Source organism: Rosa rugosa, chromosome 6, assembly GCF_958449725.1.
Source record: "Rosa rugosa chromosome 6, drRosRugo1.1, whole genome shotgun sequence".
NCBI classification, from domain to species: Eukaryota; Viridiplantae; Streptophyta; class Magnoliopsida; order Rosales; family Rosaceae; genus Rosa; species Rosa rugosa.
In genome coordinates this window covers 5,619,889-5,645,365 of record NC_084825.1, presented here as the reverse complement: position 1 = coordinate 5,645,365, position 25,477 = coordinate 5,619,889, and the positions used below count along the sequence as shown (strand labels likewise).

At 38.4% G+C, this 25,477-nt stretch overlaps 2 long non-coding RNA genes and 1 pseudogene across 2 annotated transcripts; all 3 read left to right on the top strand.

The window, feature by feature from the left end:
• Positions 1-4,296: 4,296 nt before the first annotated feature.
• Positions 4,297-7,446, top strand: LOC133716903 (uncharacterized). Its single transcript, XR_009849359.1, has 6 exons — positions 4,297-4,583; positions 5,033-5,151; positions 5,542-5,936; positions 6,236-6,304; positions 6,467-6,578; positions 7,098-7,446. It is a non-coding gene; the product is annotated as an uncharacterized LOC133716903 (long non-coding RNA).
• A 1,733-nt stretch (positions 7,447-9,179) lies between these two features.
• On the top strand, positions 9,180-25,256 carry LOC133715623 (putative disease resistance RPP13-like protein 1; annotated as a pseudogene).
• Positions 11,677-14,180, top strand: LOC133713682 (uncharacterized). Its single transcript, XR_009848192.1, has 3 exons — positions 11,677-12,211; positions 12,970-13,046; positions 13,977-14,180. It is a non-coding gene; the product is annotated as an uncharacterized LOC133713682 (long non-coding RNA).
• Positions 25,257-25,477: the final 221 nt, after the last annotated feature.

Here is a 25,477-nt window from a genome sequence, read left to right as displayed (position 1 = left end):
GGGCAGCGAGGCTAACCTGGTAGGGTTAGCGTTGAGTTGCGACGCGGGGGCTGCGGGGGCAGTAGTAGCGCACGCAAGGCTAATCCGGTGGAGCTTGATCATTTTATGGGGTTTTGGTTTCCAAAGCTAGGGTTAGGGCTCGTGCTGATAACGTGTTTAAGGAAAACTGAAATTGAGAGAGAATTGCTGTGTCTTCTCATTAATAATAGGGGTCTCTTTATATAGAGGATTATAATGCATAGAATATGAATCATACAAGGAAAGGTAATCATACATTGAATATGAATATCTAGATCCTTCTAAATGCTATTACCACTAGGTCAAGTAACCTAGAGTTTGGGTCAGACACACAAATAGGAATTTACTTGAACAATAATAAAAAAAAGTAAGTGAGGGTATAATAGTCATTTTAGTGTAAAAGAAATACCACGTCAGCAAGATAACGAAATTTTTGACGGAAAATTGACGGCAGGGAAGCCAGGGACTTATTGTGTGAAATTAGAGAGTTTAGGGAGTTTCTAGGTGAAATTGAAACGTCAAGGACTGAAACGTCGAAATCCTATAAGTACAGGGAGTAAACAGTATTTTGTCCTTAAAAAAATTTAGGGCACTTATAATTAGCCTAGACGGGTTTCAGATCCTGCATCTGCCACTGCTCTCTCTATGTCTATTTTGCTATTTTTTTCCTCTTCCTTTGTTGAATGAGATGGGACAATCAAATAGTTTTGAACATTTGTGCAAGATATATTCAATGAGCATTTATACAATAGAAAAAAAGTAGTAGTTGGCTAGTTGCATGTTGTCAAATTAAACTTAAACAGCAAAGAATAGGTATTTTCATTTCGAAGTAAACGGGTGCAAATAGTTATAATTTCAATCACATATTCTTTAGAATGCTATAATCACTTCGGGGATCTGATTTGTCGAAAGATAGTGATCGGTTTAAAAAGTTTGCAAAATCCTCCTTGGAACTCTCAAGGTGTATATGGAGATTCTTTCGTGCGTCTACTGTCAGCCGTGATGAACTTCTCTCAGCTGAAAGGCACCTAAGGAACATAAGTTAACAGGCAAGATACATACTTGGCATTTCAGAGAGTTGACATGGGAATATATATGTTGCTGCCATTGTTTTTTTTTTTTTTTTTTTGACATAAGATATTTACTATATACTAATTCTCAACGCACTGTTCATCGGCTTATGAACAGTGCCGGCTGGAGCTGAGCCGGTCGTGGACGAAAAGACGATTTTGCCCCTGCGTGCTATTTCTTTCTTCGACACCTGGGCTGCTGCTCAGAGCTATCGTGTCTTTCCTACGCTCGCTCCATAGAGAGGTAGATAGTGGCTATCAGGCGTGCATCCCAGACTTGCCAAAACCAGTTCCAAGTCCCGCGGTTCGACCGCTGCCGGTAGAAGCAGGGTATAATGCGGAAGCCAGTTGGACTCGGCCTGAGAATTAGCAAGCCCACCCTTTGCTTTCTTGATCGTCATTGTGGTAGACACATCGCTTTCATCTTCCAGTTTTGATTGAGATGGCAACTTTTTGATGAAATCAAATTATCCGATTGAGCAATCAGATATCTTTGAGATTTTGAGCTTCAGGTGAATTTTTTATTTGATTGATTTGTTTTGAATTTCGGTGCATGTAATTTTCGGTGGTGCATATGAAGGTAGGTTTGTGTGGGTTTGCATTTGAGCTGTGTTTAATATATTGGGAATGTTTGAGATGGTTTCTGTGGGAATGTTTGGCCTTCAACAGAGAGGAAAGCAGCAAATTGTTTCATGCATGTGTTAGTATGTATCTTTTTTTGCTTTGTTGTTATTTCTGTGAGCAATTAGTGATTTGGCTTTGAATATCTGAGGACTTGATTGTGGTATATGTTTTATGGTTTATGTTTTTTGCTTTGATGTTATTTCTGTGGTACCCGATACAATTTTTTTTTGTTTTTATGGTTTATGTTTGTTTTGAATTTGTGACTTTTTAAATCTACTGTTAGGGTGGTTTTCTGATTTGGTTTCTTGGCTATTTAGGATTTGTAGGGTTGCAATTGATGATGGCTTCGATTGCTGTGGTTGAGGTCTGAGTTTTTGATTTGGTTGGATGTGTGGAAACTAAGGTATGTTGTTGAGGTTCATCTCTTTTCTTAATTGTATGTGTTATTTTTTTTAGGGAAAAATTCACCAATGGTGTCTGGACACTTAGGGGATTTTCAGAATGATACCTGAACTTACAAAGTTATCAATGTGATACCTGGACTCATTTTTTCGTATCAACATCGTACCTATGACCAATTTCCGTAACGGCTCCGTGACGGAAATTGGCCGTAGGTATCACATTGATACGAAAAAATGAGTCCAGGTATCACATTGATAACTTTGTAAGTTCAGGTATCATTCTGAAAGTCCCTAAGTGTCCAGACACCGTTGGTGAATTTTTTCCAATTTTACACGTGCGATGCACGTGAGTCACTTAATGAAGACAAAATGACCGATTTACCCTCAAATTCTTTCTTTCTTTTCTTTTCTTTTTTTCTTTATTCTTCTTTCTTTCTTCTTCTTCTTTTCTGGTTTCTTCTTCCCCTGATTTGAATCATCAAGATTCAAATCATCTTGCTCGTCCGATTCCTACCGCCGATCGCCGATCAAACACCGCTGCTACGTCTCAATCCACCTTCATGCACCACAGATGTTTCTAGTTCCCCCAACTTCAAATCCTATAGCAAATTGAAATTGTGCATTGAGGCTTCACCACTCACTCCGAGTTCATCCCCGCGCCGTTGCCAATGACTTGACCATAACAACCTCCACCACCGCACAACAACGTCGTCCTCCGCTGCTTCTCGATTGGGTTTGGGGATAAGGACTGCTTCTTCCTCCACCGCTAGCAAAATCGTGGAGGCTCAATGCCACATTCTAAGGGCCACCGACCGGAAGGACAGCCACAGCAAGGTTTGCACCACCAAAGGCCCCAGGGACCGCAGCATCCGGCTCGTCGCCCACACCGCCATTCAATTCTACGACATGCAGGACTGGCTTGGATACGACCAGCCTAGCAAGGTCGTCGATTGGCTAATCAAGAAAGCCAAGGCCGCAATCAACGAGCTTGACTAGCTGCCACCGTGGAACCCAAACTAAATTTATGTTCATACAACATTTTCTCCGACGAGGCCGATATCCGCCGCGCAGGACACGCAGAACGTGAGCCTCAATTTCTCGATGGTGGAGGCTCCGAGTTCTTTGTCTACTAATCGCGAGGCACAATGGTGGGTAGCAGCGGAGTGGCGAAGATGGTGAATAAGAACAGCTCAAATTTTTTGCAGGTGAGGATGGTGTGGAGGCCGAAGTTGTTAATCTTTGTCTGCCTAAAATTGCCTCTGATCGAAGTTGGGCTAGAGGCCGAAGTTTTCGGCTAAACCGATGAAGTTGCAGGTGAGGATGGTGTGGAGGTGGTGTTGCATGTCGGGAACGAAGGAGAGGATGGAGGGGTGGGATTGGAGTTGTGATTTGAGAGTGGAAGGCTGGCGGAGTCTGAGTTTCTGATCAATGGTGTATAAAAGGGGGTCAGAGGAGAGAACGAGAGTGGTGGTGGTCAAGTCATTGGCGGCGGCGGCGGGGATGAACTCGGAGTGAGCGGTGAAGCCTCAATGCACAATTTCAATTTGCTATAGGATTTGAAGTTGGAGGAACCAGAAACATCTGTGGTGCATGAAGGTGGATTGAGACGCAGTGGCGGTGTTTGATCAGCGATCGGCGGTGGGAATCGGACGAGCAAGATGATTTGAATCTTGATGATTCAAATCAGGGGAAGAAGAAACCAGAAAAGAAGAAGAAGAAAGAAAGAAGAATAAAGAAAAAAAGAAAAGAAAAGAAAGAAAGAATTTGAGGGTAAATCGGTCATTTTGTCTTCATTAAGTGACTCACGTGCATCGCACGTGTAAAATTGGGAAAAATTCACCAACGGTGTCTGGACACTTAGGGACTTTCAGAATGATACCTGAACTTACAAAGTTATCAATGTGATACCTGGACTCATTTTTTCGTATCAATGTGATACCTACGACCAATTTCCGTCACGGAGCCGTTACGGAAATTGGCCGTAGGTATCACATTGATACAAAAAAATGAGTCCAGGTATCACATTGATAACTTTGTAAGTTCAGGTATCATTCTGAAAGTCCCCTAAGTGTCCAGACACTGTTGGTGAATTTTTCCCTTTTTTTTATTGTGGTGAGGAAAAGCATGCTCATTTATGTAATGTTTGGTTGGCATATTAAAAAAAGGATTCAAGTGCTTAATAAAAGTCTTTTTGTTCAAAAGTATGTGCCAAAACAAATCAATGTAATTGAAAGTCGATGAATTATTGTCCATTAGAGCATTGTATGGAGTTGATCATTGTTTCTGTTTTCTTTTAATGGTGTGAGGTTCTACAAGTATCCAAGTATGGAAGAGGAACCAGTAGACCGAAAATGGAAGCACAAGTATGATTGAAGTAGAGGAGCTTCTGCCATATTCACATGGATATACTGAGTTAACTTTTTCTGAAAGATGAGGCAATAATGATGACCCACATTGATCCCATATTCATGTATGCTTCATTATTCATTTCCAGGTTTTCAAATTGACTTTTTTTTTGCTTTGATTTGGATGCATATGAACATTAATAAGACTGAATTGAAATGACTGATTAACCTCTACACCCCAAAATTCAGTATAATCTTTAATTAGCATGCATTTTGCATTGCCATATGATCTTTATTTAGTTTGTGAGGTGAAAGAACTTTATATGGGATCTCAATTTCAATATTTTCTCTGGTTTCAAAACTGTTCGAGTTGTCAACATTAAGAATATCCCTTTTATGTGAAACTGGGGAGTTTAGTTTGAATGATTACTCTGTAGTTTGGTTAATTTATGTAAACTTTTATGGTGCCAGGAAGAATTACGGAGAAAAGGTTTTTTATATTTCATTCTTCCATGATCATTTTTGGATCATTTCTATACTCCAAAATGACAGCAAGCTTCTTCTTGGTCTTTAGGGCTGCCAGAACTCCAAATGTTAAGGTAGGTGTCGTGGGGGCTGGTACAGCAAGTGTATTTGAGGAAGTACTGCAGTCATCAAAGAAATTCCTCAGTCTTGCCTTTGTGCCATCAAAAGGTAGTTATGCCATGCTTCTGTATTACTCTAGGCAAGCATCTAATTTTGTATACATTGTAGTACCACCTCTTACGCTTCCTTCAGTCAATCAGAAGACCCAAAAAGAAACATCATGGCATTAAGACTTTTTGGAAAGCACTGGACATTACTATTAAATTGAAATTTCTCGAAATTAAAATGCATTGTGTATGCCTGCAAAGGTTTTATTGTGATGGAGTTAGATGCTATTGAAACCTGATGGATTATGGATTGCTTAGTTTGATTTTGATACATCCAAGTTGCATGTTATGGAATTTGAGAAAGGATCAAATTTATGTGGATAGTTATATAGTTGTTATCCTGAGACTCATTGTCAAGTATCTTAAAAATTTGATCATGGTGATTTTGCAGCTTCTGACCTTGACAGTAACATATAAAGACCAAGCAAAGGCAAAGATCATTTTGCCTTACTGGGGAAAGTTATGGAAGTAAGGGAGAAGTCAGTCTATGCAACAGAGAAGTCAGCAGAAGAGCAAAAATCACAAACCTAGATGCAGCTAGAGGAACAATTGGAAAGAGGACAGTATCTAGATTAACTCGAAAATTCCATTTAACAGCATGAGAAGCATGCTAAGGCATTGCAGAAGCTGTTAGAAGAAAGGAATAAGCATTTGGATTCGGTTTCCAAGAGAGCAAGCTTGAACTTGATGTTAGATAAATTGGATTGCAGCTATTGGAGAATGACGCTCCTGCTGTTAATGATAGAGGCTTGCAACTGAAAATGAGTGAGCAATTCATGAAGAAAAGTGAGATTAATATTAGAATGAGCACGTGTCAATGACATGAAATTTGCTTCCTATGTTTGACCATATTTTTAACACCATTTCTACAATTTTTTCTTCATATCCGCCACTTAAAAGCCAACAATTCTTTGCTTTCTCATATAACCATGTTTCAATTTATCCATCATTTGAACTCTTCAACTCTCTTCATATAATTCTTAATGTGATTTGTTTATAGTTTCTTTCCATGCATTTAGTTTCTATTGTTTGGTTTGGTGTTTTGCATAACACCTATTATTGAGTAGTTTGTGGTGATTTTATAGAGGCTAGATTGGCAAAAGCTGTACAGAAGTTGGGAAGATAATCCGGATGTCAGTTGTATTGCACTGCAGGTAATTGTGTTTTTTTTTTTTTTTTGGTTCTTTTCCTCCCTGTTGCCACTAATTTGGTTCTTTAACATGAGCTGCTATTCTTTTCTCTCATGCTATAGATGATATTGCTTGGTTTTGATTACACAAGTGGTGACTTATAAAAAGTGGTTTTAAATTTTGAAGGGCAGCGGCAAGGCATTTTGTGCGGATAGAGATATAGTGTCTATCTTAGCAAGAAAATCAAAAAGGACACAAGCCAATGTTTCATGGAAAAGGACACCCCTGAACTGAAAAAGTAAGCCAATCTTATGCATGGCCTTTGTAGAATTCGCTGCAATCAGATTCTTATTTACACCAAGTGCATGACCATTGTTACCTGCTTTTTTCTCCAACTTTGGGTAAATGATATTCCATGAAGTATGGTTAAAGTATCTCCCCTTTTTGCATATCTCAGGAATGAGAAAAGGTTGTTTGTATGTTTGAATGACTGGAATTGTATCATTCAGATAATGTTTGCAAAGGCTTATGTCCTTGGTGAGTGATGCAAAGACTGTAAAATCCCTTACACCAGCAATAATGTATAGCCACACCCTTTAAAAGTAATTACTGACAAATGATTTTGTGAATTCCAATCATGGGTGTGAATGTATAAGTATCATATGAATTTGTGAATTCCAATCTGTGTTTGTTTAACAAATGCACCAAGCTGTTTCGTTTACAGAGTTGCATAATTATTCCTTTTGAGTCCTGTGAATGCACTTCTTGCTAATTCATGGGCCAAGTATTTGACATTTTGTTTGGGTATGCCATATAGACAAATGATGAAATCAAAATGGCTGAATTGGAAGCTAAACTTGGCAGTGAGATGACCAAAATTGAAGGCCTTATTGGCAAGTCTTCCAAGCTACTAGCATTTTGCTGATCAAATTTGATATGCTGAGCGTTGTTTCTTCCCATGTTGCAGACAAGGAAAAAGGATTGTGTTTCAAATCTTTTTGAGCATGGTACTGGTACCCATGGCTTATGAACTTTAATATGTAAAAGGTTTCCAGTAACCATTTATAGTTGTTCCAACAGTGATTGTAAGTAAGATTGTTCCAACAGTGATTGTAAGTAAGAATACTCAATATTCTTATAATTCCAATTGATCTCATATTTTATAATGTCAATGCACTATTATAAAACCGCAGCAACGCGCGGGTACTGTTTCTAGTGATATACTATAACACAGTGTTTTCTATCATTTGAAATCTCTTTAATTACTGTAGATGTATCACTATTTTTATGACTAAATAAGATACATTTGGGACATGTCAAGCGGGGAGTTTCTCAGACATGGAAGAACTTCAACATCTTAAAGCCTGCCCTGATGAAGTGAAGTTAAAACTTGATTGTGATAAGTGTGTCAGTAAACTTTCTTTCGGTAGTGCATTCTTGGAATTTCGATGTACATACAAAAAAAACGTTAGACCTGCTACTATAACATCTAATTTTATTAGGCTCAGTGTGTGTGTGTGTTTTTTTTTTTTTTTCTCTTCTCCCTTGCAGCTTTTCATGGTCACGTTTCAAATTATAAGGTCTCATTTGGTTTTGCACAAATGAAAGAGATTCCTTTATCTTTCTCATAGAATGGAAAATTTAGTTTCTCATGAATTTTATATTCCTGTGTTTACTAACATTGGGAGAGTTGAAAAAATTGCTATGAAAATCATAATTAATGTAAAAAAAAAATTGAATAATTAATGCAAGGAATGAGCAAGGGAAAATGAATCCTTTGGGGGATGATTCATTTCCCTCACATTTTCCTTTCAATTGGAAAACTTGTTCCTCTCCTTGTGCTTACCAAACACATGAAGTGAACCAGTTTCTTTTTCCAAGACATCAAATCTACGAACCAAATGAGGGCTAAAAGTCTTTAAGTGGGATCTGTATAAGTGATGTACAGCTTCACAATCATGGTAACTAGCTTGGGAGTAGCTTTGTAACTGTCAACTATGATTCTTGCTATTATTGTTATTGTTCTTTCCAGGAAGTCTGTTCTCTGGATATTAGCAAGAAAGAAGGTTGAACAACCCCATTTCCTTATTATTAGGCAAAAATTATAAGTGTGATTTGTTTTCTGATTAGGCAAAAATTATTTTTGTTCAACCTACTCAAGTTGCACTTTTGGATTGAACAACCCCATTTCCTTATTATTAGCTCCAAAATGAAGTTGTGTCCACAGTTAAAATTAGCAAGAAAGAAGGTTCAAAATCAAACTAGTTCAGTGTGGTGGAGTAGTTAGAATTAATGGACCCAGACTTTGTTTTTAATTTTTTAATTTTTAATTTTTTTTAATTTTTAAATTCATGTAGGGCTCCTACGACTTATGCGACTTGGCACCACGCCACGGTTCAGTAGAGGTGGACATGCGCGTGGCCCAAATGGTGTTCTACCATGACAATACCGTCTGAACGTTTTGAGAACTGCATGCCCACACGGCATCAAATCCTCACAGACAAAATTGAGCTTTTGTTCTGCAAAATGTGGTAATGGAAGGGAAAGCAACCAAGTCCGAAAACTTGGAAAATCGAAAACCCAACCAGAAATTCACATCGTTGCTATGCGGGGTTGTCACACTAGTCTTAACTGTTTGAATTTGGAAGCAAATGAAGATTTGCGGACACCTAATCGTTCTTTGTCCAAATTTAAACGGGCTGCAGGACACGATCCAGTGAGTTCATTTAAAAAAAAAAAGAAAAATAATTCGACAATTCTTTTAAGTTACAGCTGCGAATGCTGGTAAAAAGTTGAATCAAAGTAGTTTGTTCTCACGTGCTTTCATTCAAAGATGGGTGAAACACCAACTAGAGATAGATAGCGAGGGCAGCAGACCGGTTAGTTCATCTTCTTCAAGGGAGGTTTACAGGTTGTGAACCCAGAACCCAGGAAAGCTAGCCACTCAGCACATTCAAGGTCTGGTATGTCCTGTAGGGGAGGAAACTCAATTGCCCTAATCAAGGAATTTCATTCGATAAATTATTCGCAGGCCTAAAATTATTGATGATGTTGGGTGAGGGACTGAATTATTCTTATCATGCAAGTTGGAGTCTTAAAAGACTAAAATCAAGTATGAAAGATTCCTAGATTACCCTGTCATGTACAATAATGCATAATATAATGATTTGATCAAGTCTTAAATGACTGCCAGTGCCTTTCTCTCGTTGTTCTTGTCATCACACGACCGACCTAACACAAAACAACCAGAATATGATGAGGTAACAGTCTTATTCAGTCCACTTAATTAAACATATATACTTGCATTGAACATATCGGAGTGATGTTACCCCTGCACCGAATCGGTTTGACTTTGTGCAATACTCATTCTTGAATGTTCAACATTGCAAAGCTTTCACAAAACAATTCGATCCGCACTTGTTTAAATTGCTTTGCTTGCTCCTCTGTGATCTTCCTGAAACTAACTATGGCAGTGGGAGAGATCTTTCTTGCGGCATTCCTTAAGTTTCTGCTGGAGAGGTTAACACCTCGGGAGAACTTTGGCTACTTTGGAAGATTGGGAGGAGCTGGCAAAAAGCTGCAGAAATGGAGAGAGACACTTTCCGCAGTTGCAGCGGTGCTTTACGATGCGGAGGAGAAGCAGCTGACGAACAAGGCAGTGGATTTGTGGCTGAATGACCTCAAAAACTTGGCCTTTGATATGGACGATCTACTCGACACCTTTTCCACTGAGACGTTAGCACGCAAGCAACTCAAGCTTCACCAAACTAGCAAAAGCAAGGTACTAGGCTTCTTTACCGAAGTTCCTCACGAAGTTAAATTCAACTTCAATATGAACTCTGAAATAGACGACATTGCTAAACGCTTGCAAGACATATTTGACCGGAAAGAGAAACTCGGTTTGAAATATATTGAGCTTACCTCTTGGATAGCATCATCATCACAAAGGACACCAAGTTCGTATGTGCTAGATGGACCTGTGGTTGGAAGAGATGAAGACACAAGAAAGATTGTTGAATTGTTGTCCAGCGATGTTGATCCTTCTTCTACCACCAATTATCAAGTTGTTGCCATTCTTGGTATGGGAGGAGTCGGCAAGACAACGATTGCGGGACAAGTCTTCAATGATGTAGCTGCAAAGGAACAGTTTGATCTCAAGATCTGGGTTTCAGTGACCGATGACTTCAATCTTGAAACGGTGACGAGAACTATTTTTAAGAAAGTCACATCTGGGTCATGTGATATTGATGATTTCAGTCAACTTCAAGATGATCTGAGCAAGGCGCTGGATGGTAAAAAGTTTTTGGTTGTTTTAGATGATGTCTGGAGCACATGTGATTATAATTCATGGACAAAACTGCAAGCTCCCTTCCGTGGGGGAGCTAAGGGAAGTAAGATAATGGTGACAACACGTGATGAACAGGTTGCAAAATTGATTGGAGCCACAGCCGCGGGAGTTTATTATGATTTAAAGACACTATCGGATGAAGGTTGTTTGCAAGTATTTGAGCAGCATGTTAACAATGACAGGCCACCGAATTTTGACGTGCTTAAGAAGAAAATTGTTACGAAATGCAGTGGATTGCCATTAGCTGCAAAAACTCTTGGTGGTGTTTTACGTTGTAAAGAAACTGACAAATGGGAGGAAATACTGGATGACAAATTATGGAGTATATCAGATGGGAGTAATATACTCCCAGTACTGAGATTGAGTTATCATTATCTCCCGTCAACTTTGAAGAGGTGCTTTTCCTATTGCTCAATACTTCCCAATGACTATGAATTCGGGAAAACCCAATTAATCCTTCTGTGGATGGCAGAGGGTTTCCTTGAGCAAACAGAAGGGACTAAAGGAATGGAAGATATCGGTGACGAATATTTTGGGGAGCTACTGTCTCGGTCATTATTTCAAACCTCGGGCAAAAACAGTTCATGCTATGTAATGCATGACCTTGTTGGTGACTTGGCACGATGGGCTGCTGCAGACACATTTTGCAGATTGGAGGATAAACCGCATGGTAGATGTTCTGCAAAGACTCGTTGTAATAACCTAGTTTTTTTTAATCAAACAATTTGGTGGCAAACACCGGTTCCGTGATTTAAGGTTAGTGGACAATTGCATAATTTGAAGGCCGGTGCTTTAACATGATTATGCATGAGTGGAAGAACGAATCAATTAAGCTAAGAAACGAATTCTCTCTCTCTCACGTCCGAAACCACCCAAAACAGAGCAAAACTTCTCCAAACTCTCTCTCACTCCACCGGCCACCAATCAAGACCAGAACACTTCCTATAGCTTCGCCTCGACCTTGCGCAGCTGCAGGTGGCAGCCTTGAACCACGACACGGCCACCAGCGGCAGCGGGAAGCTCTGCCCGGTTTGAGCTCGTTTTGGTTCCAAGCTTGATATCTCAAGCTACCGGCCAACAATCCTCACCAAACTTCACCCACGAGCTCGCCTCAACGTCCTGAAGCTCCCAGAAGTGGCCTTGCACGGCGGCGCTACTCGTGGTGGCGGCTGGAAGCCAGACCCGATCAAATCGAAAACCGAAGCTTCGATCGGTATATCTCGAGCTGTAGTGCATCGTTTTGATTGATTCTTTTTCCAGTGGGTTCCCCTTGATGTTGTTAACAACTCTCTAGAAGGCATCGAGGCCTGAAATTGAAGTTTTTACGTCGATCGGAGCCCTCGCCGGATTCTGCAAAATTCTGCAAATTTTCCGACCACCGAAGCTTTCGATCGGTATATCTCGAGCTACAGACCATATTTTTCTGTGATTCTTGAACCAATGCGTTCGTCTTGAGTTTCTTAACAACTCTCTAGAAGGAATCGAAGCCTGAAATTGAAGTTTTGACGTCGAAATCAAGCCTTGCCGGATTCTGCAAATTTCGCCGGATTCTGGAAATTTTCCGGCCACCTCGACTGTTCTAGGTAATTTCCGACCACTTCCTTTCGTTTTCAGACTTCATGCTAGTTATGAAAGTGGATCAACTCGTCATTTTGAACAAGTTTGTAGTTGACGACTTTTGCATCGGAGGTGGTTGACCGCCGCGTTGACCGCCGTTGACCGCCCACTGACCGCCGCTTGTGGCGGCGTATTCGACCATATTTTGAGTTTTTATTATCTAGGTGATGATCTACGCATCCTTACGAGCGTTTTGATATATAACATGGTCATGTTAGAAAAAGTTGATAAATAGTGGATTTACGTTTTTACGTTACTATTTACGGTTTTTACGTTTTATCTTCGGTTTACGATCTGTGAAGATCAGACCATCGGTTTTACTTCAAATTTTAGTATGTTGATCGTATGACTGTCCCGATGACTTTGTGAGGTCACGGGCGAAGATCCGACCGTTGGATCTTCGTATAATTGAGAAATAGTTATTCGGAAGGCGATTCGTGAGAATCCGACCGTCGGATTTTCATATAATTTTGTGGAGATGTTAGTAAGGGCGATTCAGGAAGATCTGACCGTTGGATCTTCGTGATAATTTTGGAGGATGATCCTAAGGGCGATCCGTGAGGATCCGACCGTTGGATCATCATTAAATTCAGATCCGACCGTTGGATCATCGTTTAATTTGAATCCGACCGTTGGATCATCATTATATTCAGATCTGACCGTTGGATCGTCGTTTAATTACATTTTTGAGTTGTTGGCTAAGTTAAGATCATTATTGGATTAGGTTATTGACGGTTTGAGTTGGTGGACGATTGTGGATCGTATTTTGAGCTGAATTGAAGACGCAGCGGGATTATCGAGGTGAGTAAACCTCACGTGGTTCATATTACGAACCGAATAAATTTAATTACCTTATTTTGTCGTAATTGCGTGAAAATATTTATGGAATAAATATTTGTTTTAAAATCATATGGACTTGATCAATTACGGTCCATAGGTAAGTAAAATGATTTTAATTATACAAAATGAATTTCACGATTTTCTTGTGTGAACTATAGTTGGTATTAGTGATTATCCCTGAGCGGATAATTACGTATATATATATTTACGTGATTATATGTGAATGGCGTGACATTGAAGAGTGTGAAATTGAGATGATTAAATTATTATAAATTGACATGTGACTTACCATATTTATATGTGATGAACATGATTGATGAGTTCTTGTTAATATTCATGATTTACATTGGAGGATGTATAGAGTCAGAGAATGTAGGGTTCTGAGGATGAGGTGTCCGAAGTTCGACGGTTAAGGATAACCGGAGTGTTTGTGTACTGAGGACGGGGATGTCCAAGGTGCGACGGTTTATTATTAACCGAAGTTGTGTGCTGAGGACGGGGATGTCCAAAGCGCGACGGTTTATTATTAACCGAAGTATATGGTGCTGAGGACGGGGATGTCCAAAGCGCGACGGTTATAGTGTTAACCGAAGTATTTTTGCCGTTGCTTGACCCTAGGCCAAGGTGTCAGAGGTAACGAGGCAGTTAGAGCTCTAACGTGTTATGGGATGGGACCCAAGTGGTGATAGTGTTGTGAGATAGGACCAAAGTGGTGATATTGAATGGGTTTGACGTTTGCGTCGTGGATGTTGAGATTGTTGGTTGTGTTGTTGAGTTATAAGAATTGTAATTTAAAATCAACAGTTCTTTCTTGTTTACTCATACTGGCTGTAAAAAGCTTACCGGGTTTTGTGTTGTTGCAACTCCCGGTACACTATTCAAATTGTGTAGCGGGAAATCCTACAGGTCAGGAGAACCAGGACGGTGATCGGGCTGCTTAGAGTAGTGTTATGTGAATTACAGCATTATATTGTGAGGTTTGTTATGCTCATTTAGAGCTTTGCAATTTTACTTTGTAAGAGTGAATTGTAATAATTAACTCGAGGTTTTCGAGTTTTTGTGTTGAGTGGCGAGTGGTATGTTTGTTTGTGAGAAAAAAATTCAGAACGTTATTTGTATTAATTGTTTATTCATGTTTCAGATTTGAATTGGTTATTCAAAATTCGGGGCGTGACACTCGTCATCTGAGTTACATTTCTGCTAAGTTTGATGGGAAACAAAGATTTGAGAAAATAATAGAAGCAAAACGCTTGCGGACTTTCCTACCACTTCCAGTTTCCAGTGGTTATGAGAATTATCTAACTAGTTATGCGGCTTTTGATTTATTGCCACAATTGAAGTACTTGCGGGTGCTCTCCTTCAATCGCTATAAACTGACCGAGGTGCCAAAATCAGTAGGTAAGTTGAGACATCTACGATACCTTGATCTTTCTCACACATTAATAACGAGTTTGCCTGAGTCAACATGCATGCTTTTCAACTTACAGACGTTAATATTAGAGAAATGTTCAAAATTGAAGACCCTACCTTCAAACATGAGCAATTTATCTAATTTACGTCATCTCAACAATTCAAACATGCCTTCATTCAAAGAAATGCCTCCCCAAGTAAGTCGTTTGACTCGTCTGCGAACTTTGCCTAATTTTGTGGTGGGGAAAGGTAGTGCATCAGGGATTGGAGAGATAGGGTCATTGCATCTTCGTGGGACCTTGAGCGTTGGAAGATTGGAAAATGTGATTGATGTTGGGGATGCGAAGACGGCTCAATTAATGAACAAGGAAGGGCTGAATACCCTGCAATTGGAATGGAGTGGCACAAGTGAGAAGGAGTCGGAGGTGCTCTGTAGTTTAGAACCTCATAAAAAGCTTCTACATCTCACTATCAAAGGTTACAATGGTTTCGAATTTTCAAAATGGATTGGACATCCTTCATTCTCTGATATGATATCTGTGAAGTTAGAGAACTGTAAAAACTGTCGATTTTTACCTCCTCTTGGCCAATTACCTTTTCTGAAAAAACTTGATATAAAAGAACTGGCCAAAGTTGAAAGTGTGGGTGCTGAGTTTTATGGAGACTGTAGCTTGCCTTTTCCAGTGTTGGAAGAACTGAGGTTCGAGGATATGCAAAATTGGAAGGAGTGGCTTCCTTGCAAAAGAGAGAAAGAAATTCGAGTTTTCCCTTGCCTGCGAGAGCTTACCATCCTTAATTGCCCCATATTGAGAGGTTGGTTGCCCAAGAACATGGATTCATTATCAGAGCTGTGTATTGATAAATGTGAAGAGTTGGTGGTTTCAATTGCCAATTATAAACATATACATAAGTTGACTATCAACGGTTGTAAAAGGGTCGTGCACAGAAGTGGAGTTAAGTTTGAGCTACTGGAGGATATGGGGCTTCATAGTATTTCAGAGTTCAAACTCGAAATAGACGGGTTCATCAGAGGATTGCCAAAGCTTCAAAATTTGTGGATTACTGGTTGTGAAAAGTTGACATATTTATGGGAGAATGAGGATAGATGGCTGCAGCGTCGAATTTCTAATATTATTGGAGGCAACATATCTGACTCCCCCTCTCACTTTATTCAAGAGCTAAGAGCACTGAAGGAACTTGAGTTAACTGGATGCTCAAATCTAATTTGTTTTTCAGAAGCTGGTTGGCCACCTTGTCTTGAATATGTAAAGATAGAGTCGTGTAATTCTTTGACTCATTTTGTGAGGCATCAGGTACCGCCAAGGATAAGAAGAATAAAGATAGCAAAATGTCAAAATTTGAAACTATTAGTCGAGGATGCTGAGGAGGTAGAGAGTTGTCTGGAGGACTTGGAGATTAGAGAGTGTGCATCTTTGACATCCTTATCAGGGAAAGGAGGCCGACTACCCAGAACGCTCAAATATCTAGAGATAAGTGACTGTGCACAATTGAAGTCAATAATAAAAACATTCCACGATGACACTTGTCTTGAAGATCTTAGGATATACAGGTGTGCAAATCTCAAATCCTTACCAGAAGGGCTATGCCAACTCTCCGCTCTTCGCATTTTATATATAATTGAATGTGGAAGTCTCGTTTCCTTCCCAAGAGGAGGGTTGCCATCCAACCTGATAGACTTTCGTATCGACGATTGTGATCAATTGGAAGCCCTCCCCAGAGGCATGGACAACCTCAGCTCTCTTCAGACTTTGGTGTTGAGATACAGTGGAGGTGTGGCATCCATTCTAGAAGAGGGTTTCCCACCCAACCTAATTAATCTTCAAATTGCTAATCACAAAATCTGCAAGCCTCTCTCAGAGTGAGGGCTTCACCACTTGGACAGACCCACCTCTCTTAAACACTTGTGGATCGTTGGTGTAGATCCAGATCTGGTGTCCTTTCCGCCAAAGGAGGTGCTGCTCCCTAAATCTCTCATTAAACTCACCATTGGATTCTTCCCAAATCTGAAGCGCCTGTCATCATCTTTTCAATCACTCACCTCTCTTGAATCCCTTTCAATTGATAATTGCCCAAAGCTAGCATCTATTATTCCAAAACAAGAGGATCATCTGCCTCTTTCACTTACACAGCTTCGCATCTATCAAGGTTGTCCGCTGCTCACAAAGAAATACCAACCAGGTAAAGGACGACACTGGCCCAAAGAAATAGCCCACATCCCTTACGTTTATTTTGGAGACTGGAAGGACGAAGCCGAAGCCGACCGCAGGGCATAGAAATCAAGTACGTCAACTTTACCGAAAAACGAAACCTTGATTCATTCTACATTGTTTTAATTGTCAAAAAAGAATTATGTTTACCTATTTTCCGATTTCTATTGTGCTTATGTCTCATTATACTTGCACTGATTGCCAATTGAAGATCTTGAACCGTAACACTATGACGCGGCTAGTCAATCCTTACTCTAAGTTATCTGCTCATGCTTCATCTGTTAAGTTTCTGTTTGTGAATGTTTTGCAGACTATAGAGCCGCAAGAAGTACAAGGTTGAGCAATGGACCAGCTCAAGAGTCTTGATCCACGCACCCTTCTAATTCTGGTTTAAGGTACTGGCTCATAGCACTTCAAATCTCTTCCCTTACACCGAGCTGGCACTTTCTTGCCTTGGAGCCTCGAGGCCTCTAGTGTCCTGGCTGGATGTTAACCGTTACTGGCTAAGCGATCCGATCAATCTTATCTATGAAGTGCTCATGAATCTTGTTTTGCAATTTGCAGGGCAGCTTGTTTGCAATGAGAGCACCTGAAGAATTTTGATCTGGGCTTCTAGTTCTGGTTCAAGGTATTGTCCAACGTTTTAAAAGGCTGAGGCGTTTTCGGGAGAGCCTCCGTAAGGTGTAAGGCTGAGGCGTAAGGTGTAAGCCTTACGTATAAATGAGCTATATTTATGATATTTCTTTGTTGTCTCACTAATACTAGAACTTATTGTGCCTGCACTACACAACTTCAAAACTTATATCAATTTAAAGTTTTAAGCAGAACATCTAAGTGCTTATATCATAAACAGAACAACTAACTAACTAAGACTTATATATATCAACTTATATTATCAACAGAACTTATATCAAGAAAACGTGCTTAGCAATTAACTGAACAATTGCTTAACAAAATTGCATATTTGGCACCTAACAACCAAAAATACAATACATTTTTATCTAGAGCGCAGTTAGAACAATTAATAATGCCCCTACACACATCAGAACAATTGCACAGGTACATTGCACTATACTTTGCTACTTACATTAAAAGGACCCATGGCGATATTGTTGTTCCGACAATCAGATTTCCAGTGAGCAATACAAACATCATCCCCACCACATCGAACCAATTCTGCCAAGAAAGAACCAGAGGAACAAAAATAAAACAACCGAATCAACCAGATGAAAGGACATGTGAGATCCTAAATTAAAGTTGGCCGGGTAACCATTAAAAGAAAATTTTGATTACAATCCCTGGTTAATAGAATCCCCTTAATATGCTTACAATCCTACTTCTTATTGTCTCCATGTGCAGTCAAATTTCCAATATATTCAAGTAGAAGAGTACAAACTAACATGAACATGAGTGTTTTCTCCAGAATACCGTGAATGATATATATTATTGGAAGGGGAACAAGTAGAAGCTTACGACCTTATCATGAATTACAGTAAATACAGAGGGACTGAGAGAGAGAGAGACACGCACTTAAACTCTTCAAATCGAACTACAACTCCGAAAGTAATAAAATTTCTTGCTCCAATTCTGCAAACAGCCTCCTTTGGAGAGAAATTCTTGAGAAAACCAATGGGTCTTGATCATTTTATCAAATTTGCTATTTCGGAATTGGGAGTGAAGCAGTCGGAGAGAAGGCTGCTTTGGCTGATTTGGGGCTTGGCTCGACTTCAGAACTGGACCTAAATGAATTTTCTCTCCCAAAACACCAAAACAACATCGTTTTAGTGTGAAAAAAATATATATATATCCCCAGGCGTTCGCGCAATAAGCCTTAAGGCTCGCTTTGGACGCCTTTCATGCGCAGTGCCTTGAGCTCCTCTACGCATCATCTGCAAAACAGAGGCTTTCTATTGTACGCCTCACGCTTTATGAGCCTTAAGGCGCGCCTGAGGCGCACTTTTTAATACCTTGGGAGAAGTATTGTCCACTTAAGTAATTCCAATTACGGTGCATTGATATGCATTCTGTCGGGTATATGCTTCAGTTACGAGTAATGTGAACAATAAATTTGTTGTATGTGAGACTGAATTAATCTAGTATGACAAATAACCTTTCTCCATTAACTTTTGTCTTTCAAGTCTCTGTAGTGTTATAATCAGGTTCCTTACAAGATTTTTCTGTTTTAGGTAAATCAAACAAAGCTGACAAATATTAAAAAGTATATAAAGCACTACACTAATTTTTCTGTTGACGTATCTTTTATATTGGAAAATTGTTTCTGAAAATTTTGTTTGATAGGGCAACCTTTCCCAACGAATACTGTTGAAATTTCACATGCTTGCTGCAGAAGAGCATGCATGATTGGTCCTCTCCATATGAAATTCATATACATATTTTGATATGGTTTTAGAGCAATTGTACATGAGGAGCATAAATTTATCGAACGTTTTTAACTAGTTAGATAGACTACACTCTGTACATATACTGTATACAAATAGTAATAACTTCTTTTATCAGGTTAGAAGCTCAGGCATTTCTTTTCTATATGCTGCAGATTGCCAGTCAAGATTATGATAGCCAATGAGGTATTTAAGCATGCCGCTACCATTTCAGGGTGTTGAACTTCTGGTAAAAATAAAGTGACTCTGCATAAAACTGGATTTTTTTGAAGCTTGTTGTGGGATTTTGCATGCATGTTGAAGGTCAGCTTCTTCGAGCGTGGTTGTGGGAACCTTCAGAACTAAAGGAGTTGTGGGAACCTTCAGAACTAAAGGAGCAAATTTTTTGGTAAAATCAATCTTCTATTATTTCTTCTCTTGTCAATGACAAATAGAGTGAAATTGAGATTGAGTGTACTTTTTGTGTATTTGGTGTTCTCTGCTGGAGAACAAGAAGATAAAAGAGATATCGTTGTGATATTCATATGCAGTTTTTGTTTTCCTTTCCAACTTGAGTTTGTGTAGGTGTGTGTGTGTGTGTTTGTGTTTTTTTTCTTTAATTGTTTTGCATTCGATGGATTGTGATGTATATTCTAGATGTATGTCTCTGAGTTACTCAAATATGGGCAGAGGAATGCACACCTTTTATTTCACTCGCAAATCCAGTGCAATAAAATCCCAAACAAACTGCAACCTTTGGACTTTTAAAAATAGTGTATTGGCATCTAAATTCTATACTCTAAATCCCTATCTCCTTCTGAACAGTAGAATCCTTAGGAACAGTGTTCTTACTATTTTGTCCCCCATAGCTGCTGTGCTGTCTGTGTCGCTATTTGGCCTGCTGTTTGCTTGCAACCGCATCCATCCGTCTGTTTCAGTTTCGGTAGTTGAGAGCGTAATGAGAGATAGAAAGAGATATAGATGAGAGCAGCCCCAGTTGAAAGCTGAAGAATCTCTTCTTTGAAATTTGATAGATTTATCTCCCAATTGTCCCATCGGTTTGACCGATTTTGAGTCCTTCATCTTACTCTGAAGAATTTGAAGAAGGATAATCACCCAGACACTCAGATTGTTTTAACTTCATAGGACAAATCACTGTATCGATTGGAGTCTTTGAAATTATTCACAGTCCAAGTTCTGAGGTATTTTTTCTTCTTCTTTGCATTGCTGCCTTTTGTGGATGTATGTGATCTGCTTCAAAACCTAGCATCAATTCGATCTGAATTGGATCCTTCTGCTGTAAATTTGGGATCTTTAGATACCTACTTCGGCTTTAGATAGTTAGAGATTTGGGATCTGTTTTGTTGTTCATATATCTATCTGTCTGCATTTATGTACATTTGAGGACATTGAATATTTAGTGTGCATACATGTCTGTACTTATACAAGTATTTGGAATATGGATTCTCATTTTGTTTCTCAAGACTGAAATTTGCTTTCTATAATGTCAGGGAAACAGTGTGGAGAGTTAGAGAATTATATCAGTTTGGGGCATTTTCAAGAAGCGAAGAGACTTAGTTTTGCAAATTTCAGGTCATCCTTTCTCCTCATTGTTTAAAATTTTCTGTTTTTGTTTATTTTGCTCAGATTGTGGAACTTTTCTTTCTTCATTGATTATTGCTGTGGCCAGTTAGTATTTATCTTTCTTTATTTGTCTTTAGGCAGTCTGATCTGTGGTTTTCTCTGTAATCAGTGCTTGGGGGTTGCATATATTCAAGTAGGGAAAGGCAGGCTGTTTTGACACTCTTACAGGGAGGGGTTTGGACAGGAAGCAAAGAGAAAAGGTTTGGTTTTGAATTTGATTCACCTTCTTTGTTGTTTAGTAATTGGTAATGCGTGTGTCCATGGTTTTTTCCTTTTTTCTTTTTGGTTGCTGAATTTTCGGGTTAATTTCATCAGCTTGAATAAAAGGAAGTTTGGTGTCAAAGTTTGATTTATATGGAATTGGTTAGAGGTTGATAAAATTTATTGCCTTTTTTGATTTGTTTATTTATTTATTATTATTATTTTTTTTTTTTTTGACAAGGTAAGTATTCGGGAATGCACAGTAATTTTGTAACGCGTGTGCTATACCAAAAAGTTCATAGACATTTTCTTCTCTTTTTAAATGCAAAGAGAAAAGGTTTGGTTTTGAATTTGATTCAACTTTTTTATTGTTTAGTAATTGGTAATGTGTCTGTCCATGGTTTTTTTCTTTTTCTTTTTGGTTGCTGAATTTTCGGGTTCATGAATGAAAGGAAGTTTGGTGTCAAAGTTTGATTTATATGGAATTGGTTAGAGGTTGATAAAATTTAATGCCTTTTTTGATTTGTTTATGTATTTATTTACTGTCTTTTATGCTTTTGGTTTTTCACTAACCAAGCTCTACCCCAGAAGCAACACTCCCCACTACCACTGCCAACCTACAAGATTGGAAAAATTGTGGTTTGGGAAATGTGTATTCTGAGAAAAGGACAATGCTAAATAGTCCACATTTTTGTGTTCCATAGTTAGGGTTTAGGATCTGTTCTTATATAAACTCCTTTGGGTTCACAAATGGATTTATATCTAGCAGCACCATATGAGAAACAAATAATTCTTCCCTGATTCCAGGATCCTTGGTGCTATTGTTTGTCTTCTAAAATACAATAAATCAGAAGATCAAGCTGAGGGTAGACTAAGTAAAAGAAAAGTCTAAGCTATGAATCTAAGTTCTTGATAGGTTGCGAGCATATTTTTTTGTTTACCTAAAGCTGTAGGAGTATTCATTGTTGATCCAGGTGTTGTACTTGAATTCAGGAAAGAAATTCAGACTTTGGTTTAGAGTCGGTATAGATGTGCAATCTGTTTAGGGTCCAATAGACAGTTACTACTTACGTAGAAATGGCCTTGAAGTTTCAAAATTGGGTCAATAATTTGTCTCTAAGAACACGTCAATTGTACTAAACATTATGTGGTTTTAACCTTCAATGATTTTATATCTAACAACACCACATGAAAAACAAAGAATTCTTCTCTGATTTTTGGCTGAGATGATAAGTCGTGGTTGTTGATTTTTGGATAGGCAGAACCCTCAGTTCCTGGTGCTACAGTTTGTCTTCTGAAATATATAAAAGTTTTGAACTAGGTAATAGTAAAAGCTATGCCATGAATCTAAATTCTTGACAAGGTAAGTATTTGGGAATGCACAGTAATTTTGTAATATGTGTGCTATACCATAAAGTTCAGACATTTTCTTCTGTTTTTAAATGCAGACTATGATGTTGCTAATGTTCAATTGAAATTGTTAAAACTAATGGCTGCCAAAATACTAATTTGCTTTCTGTAAAACTAATAGCAGAATTGATCTGTAATAACAGTTTAATGATAGTAAAAACCATAATAAAAACCAGTGAGATATCTCCGGTTTATGTTATACCGATGACATTGAGGCATGTGAGATATTATGTCACAGTTTCCAAATTCTCTTATGCTGCAAATGAGAACAAAAATAATGATGGCTGGTGATGACATTATGGAGAAATTGGAAACAATGCGTTGTTAATTGAAGATGATACCATGATATCATCGTATCTGGAATCAATGTTTAGTTATTTGGTAAAAAAAAACATTGATATTGTGGTGGCTTTTGAAATTTAAAACGATCATATTATTGCACTGAGTTAATGGCTACTTTAGCAGTGTTGACATATTAATGTTGCTGCCCTTTTATTATGATATATATCTCTTCTAGATCTTTGCTTTCTGTTTGTTAATGTTTTCAATTTTACAGTATCTAGGTTTCTAAAAACAATTTGGAGGAAGGGGATTAGCTGTTAGACAAGTAACACTGCTTTCCTGTTTTTCCGGTTCAGGATTTTGCTGCTTCTTCTTCTTCAGAAGGAACAGAAATTATAACCTTCTCATTGGTTTTGATAATTGTGAATCTTTCTGATTCCAGGTCAGGAATTGAAAGTTCAGTGTCTCTGTTTTTGTTATTTTATTGCTTTAATTCTACATCTGTGCCTGTTACATATAATCATTTTGTTAACTTGCTATCTTTTAATCCCCCTACAGACTGCAGATCTTTGCTGTACTTGGATTTTCTTGAAGGCATCAAACCAAACATCATTACAGTATTACACAGATGTGCCACTTTGATCTAAGTGTCTAGGCCAATCAATCATTCTACTTCTGCAGTTTCTGTCTTCAAGTGAGTCCATTTAGTAGTCTTGTCATCATCAGATAAACTTGACCACTTTATATTTTATTTTAGTTTTTGAAAAGGAAAAGAAAATAATCGAACTCTTACTTATGAACTGGCTAGTCAAACTTAGGCATACCGCACTGTTTATTGCCAGGATTCACTGTCTATTTTCAACTTATTGGTTGTTTTATGATGTTTTTAAGATGTCTAGGAAACAGCTGCCTGTATAAGGATGAGAAAGCCATTAGGCAATGGACCACCTCGAGATCTGGTTTCTCTATTTTAAGGCTACAGTGCACTGTGTTATTCCGGTAGCCAATCTCTCTTCTTGTACTCGTCCATCAAAATTTATACGGACTAATTAACACTGTTTTAGTCATCATTATCATCAATACAAACTTATATAGACTTCAAATGCAAATCCAAAGCTAACTTTTCCTTTCTTATTATTCTTAAGATGGTCTGTTGCATATGAAAACCGGGTGCTGGAGCTGTCGGGGCCACTGGAACTCTTAAAGGGCGTTAGAGCAGAAGAATTTATGTGCAGTTGTTCAGGTTCCTTACTAGTTTCCTTTTTCTGTTGTATCATATAAATAACATATGTTTCTGAAATTTTGGACGGCTTACGTCAAATAAATGATGTGGAAAATATCACTTCATTACTGCAGGAAAGCATGATACTATCATCATCTTAGCCGTATTTATAATTACTCGGTCAAAAAATGATATTCAATACAGAAAAGCCGAAGAATGTATGTGCAACTGTTCAAGAGCCGAGGTACAAGAGGGTCATGCTAGCATAAAATCATCGACTGCCGGTAAGTCACATATCCTGTCATTTTTGTTTACAGTATCAATAGTAACATTGTCACAGTATAATATCAAGACCTCAGTCATTTGTACATCTGTTTTTTCCTATTGGTGTGTCTATCCAAATCTTAAAACAAACCTGAAAGGTCCTTTGTCCTTATGTAACATGGAGTCAAGAGAAATGTACATATTGCAGTCCACAAAATGCTTTGCAAAACCCCTTTTCTACACCGAGCTGATTCTTTGTTGTACAATAAAGTTTAAAGCCAATCAATTTATTGATTTGCCCCGAAGGTGCCTCCATTGAGATGTTCTGTTTTTCTTTATTAATCAGAAGTTCAGAACTGAGTACTTCTGCATTTCTTTTTGTGCTTTGTGTGTGGTTTATGACGTGCCTAGTGAGCTACTTTACTGAAGATATGACAGAAGTTTTATTTAATCACAAATTGTTTATATTTTCATAGACAAAATCTGCTTAACCATAGTTCATGTCTATTTATAGTAGTTAGTGTGAAAGATTGCTTCCGCTGTCAAGATTACTTTACCTAAACATATGCAGGGTTTTTCTTTAAAAATAAAAATATTACTAACATCTGTAATATCGGTTATATACTAACCTGGCACTCATATCAGGAAAAAAAAAAAAAAAACTTGGCACTCTGTTTGAGTCAAAGTATCATTGATTAATCATCATAGAATTCACATGCGAACCTCAGTTTGGCCTTTACTTTCCCCCTTCCAGTGAATAATGTGAAATTCTTACTGCAGGAGAGCAATGCCTGAGTACATCTTTGGCCGTGTTTTATAGTATCAGGCACTAACGGGGGAGCATAACATCAGACTTTGATATGTCATCCAGCATGTTTGGTGTTTATAAAGATACCGATATCATTTCTCAGTGTTCTGCAAGTCTTCGTGCTCCTTATCAGTTGTATGTTTTTTTTATTATTATTATTTTTTTTATTATTATTATTATTTTATTTTAGAAAACAGTTGTATGTTTAATTGAGAGTAAAAATAGAATAGAAAAGAGTTGACAACTTTGGTGCTAGGGTGATGTTCTGAGTGTATTGTGGGAGGTTGTCGTTGTACCATCAATAATGGATTCAATTTTGTGTTCTCTCGGTCTCTGTGGGTCTGAATCAGTTTTATTTTGGCGGGTTTCTCTCTTTCCATCACAAAAAGTCGGCTAGGATTAGGCTAGACCGGTAGTTCAATTCTCCATCAATCTAACAAAAATAGAATAATATATAGATCAAGCGTCTTTGTTTTATATCCAATTTCTATGCAAATCTTTACGACTCTTATGTGGGCTGGGTTGGTTTGCTCATCAGTTCGATC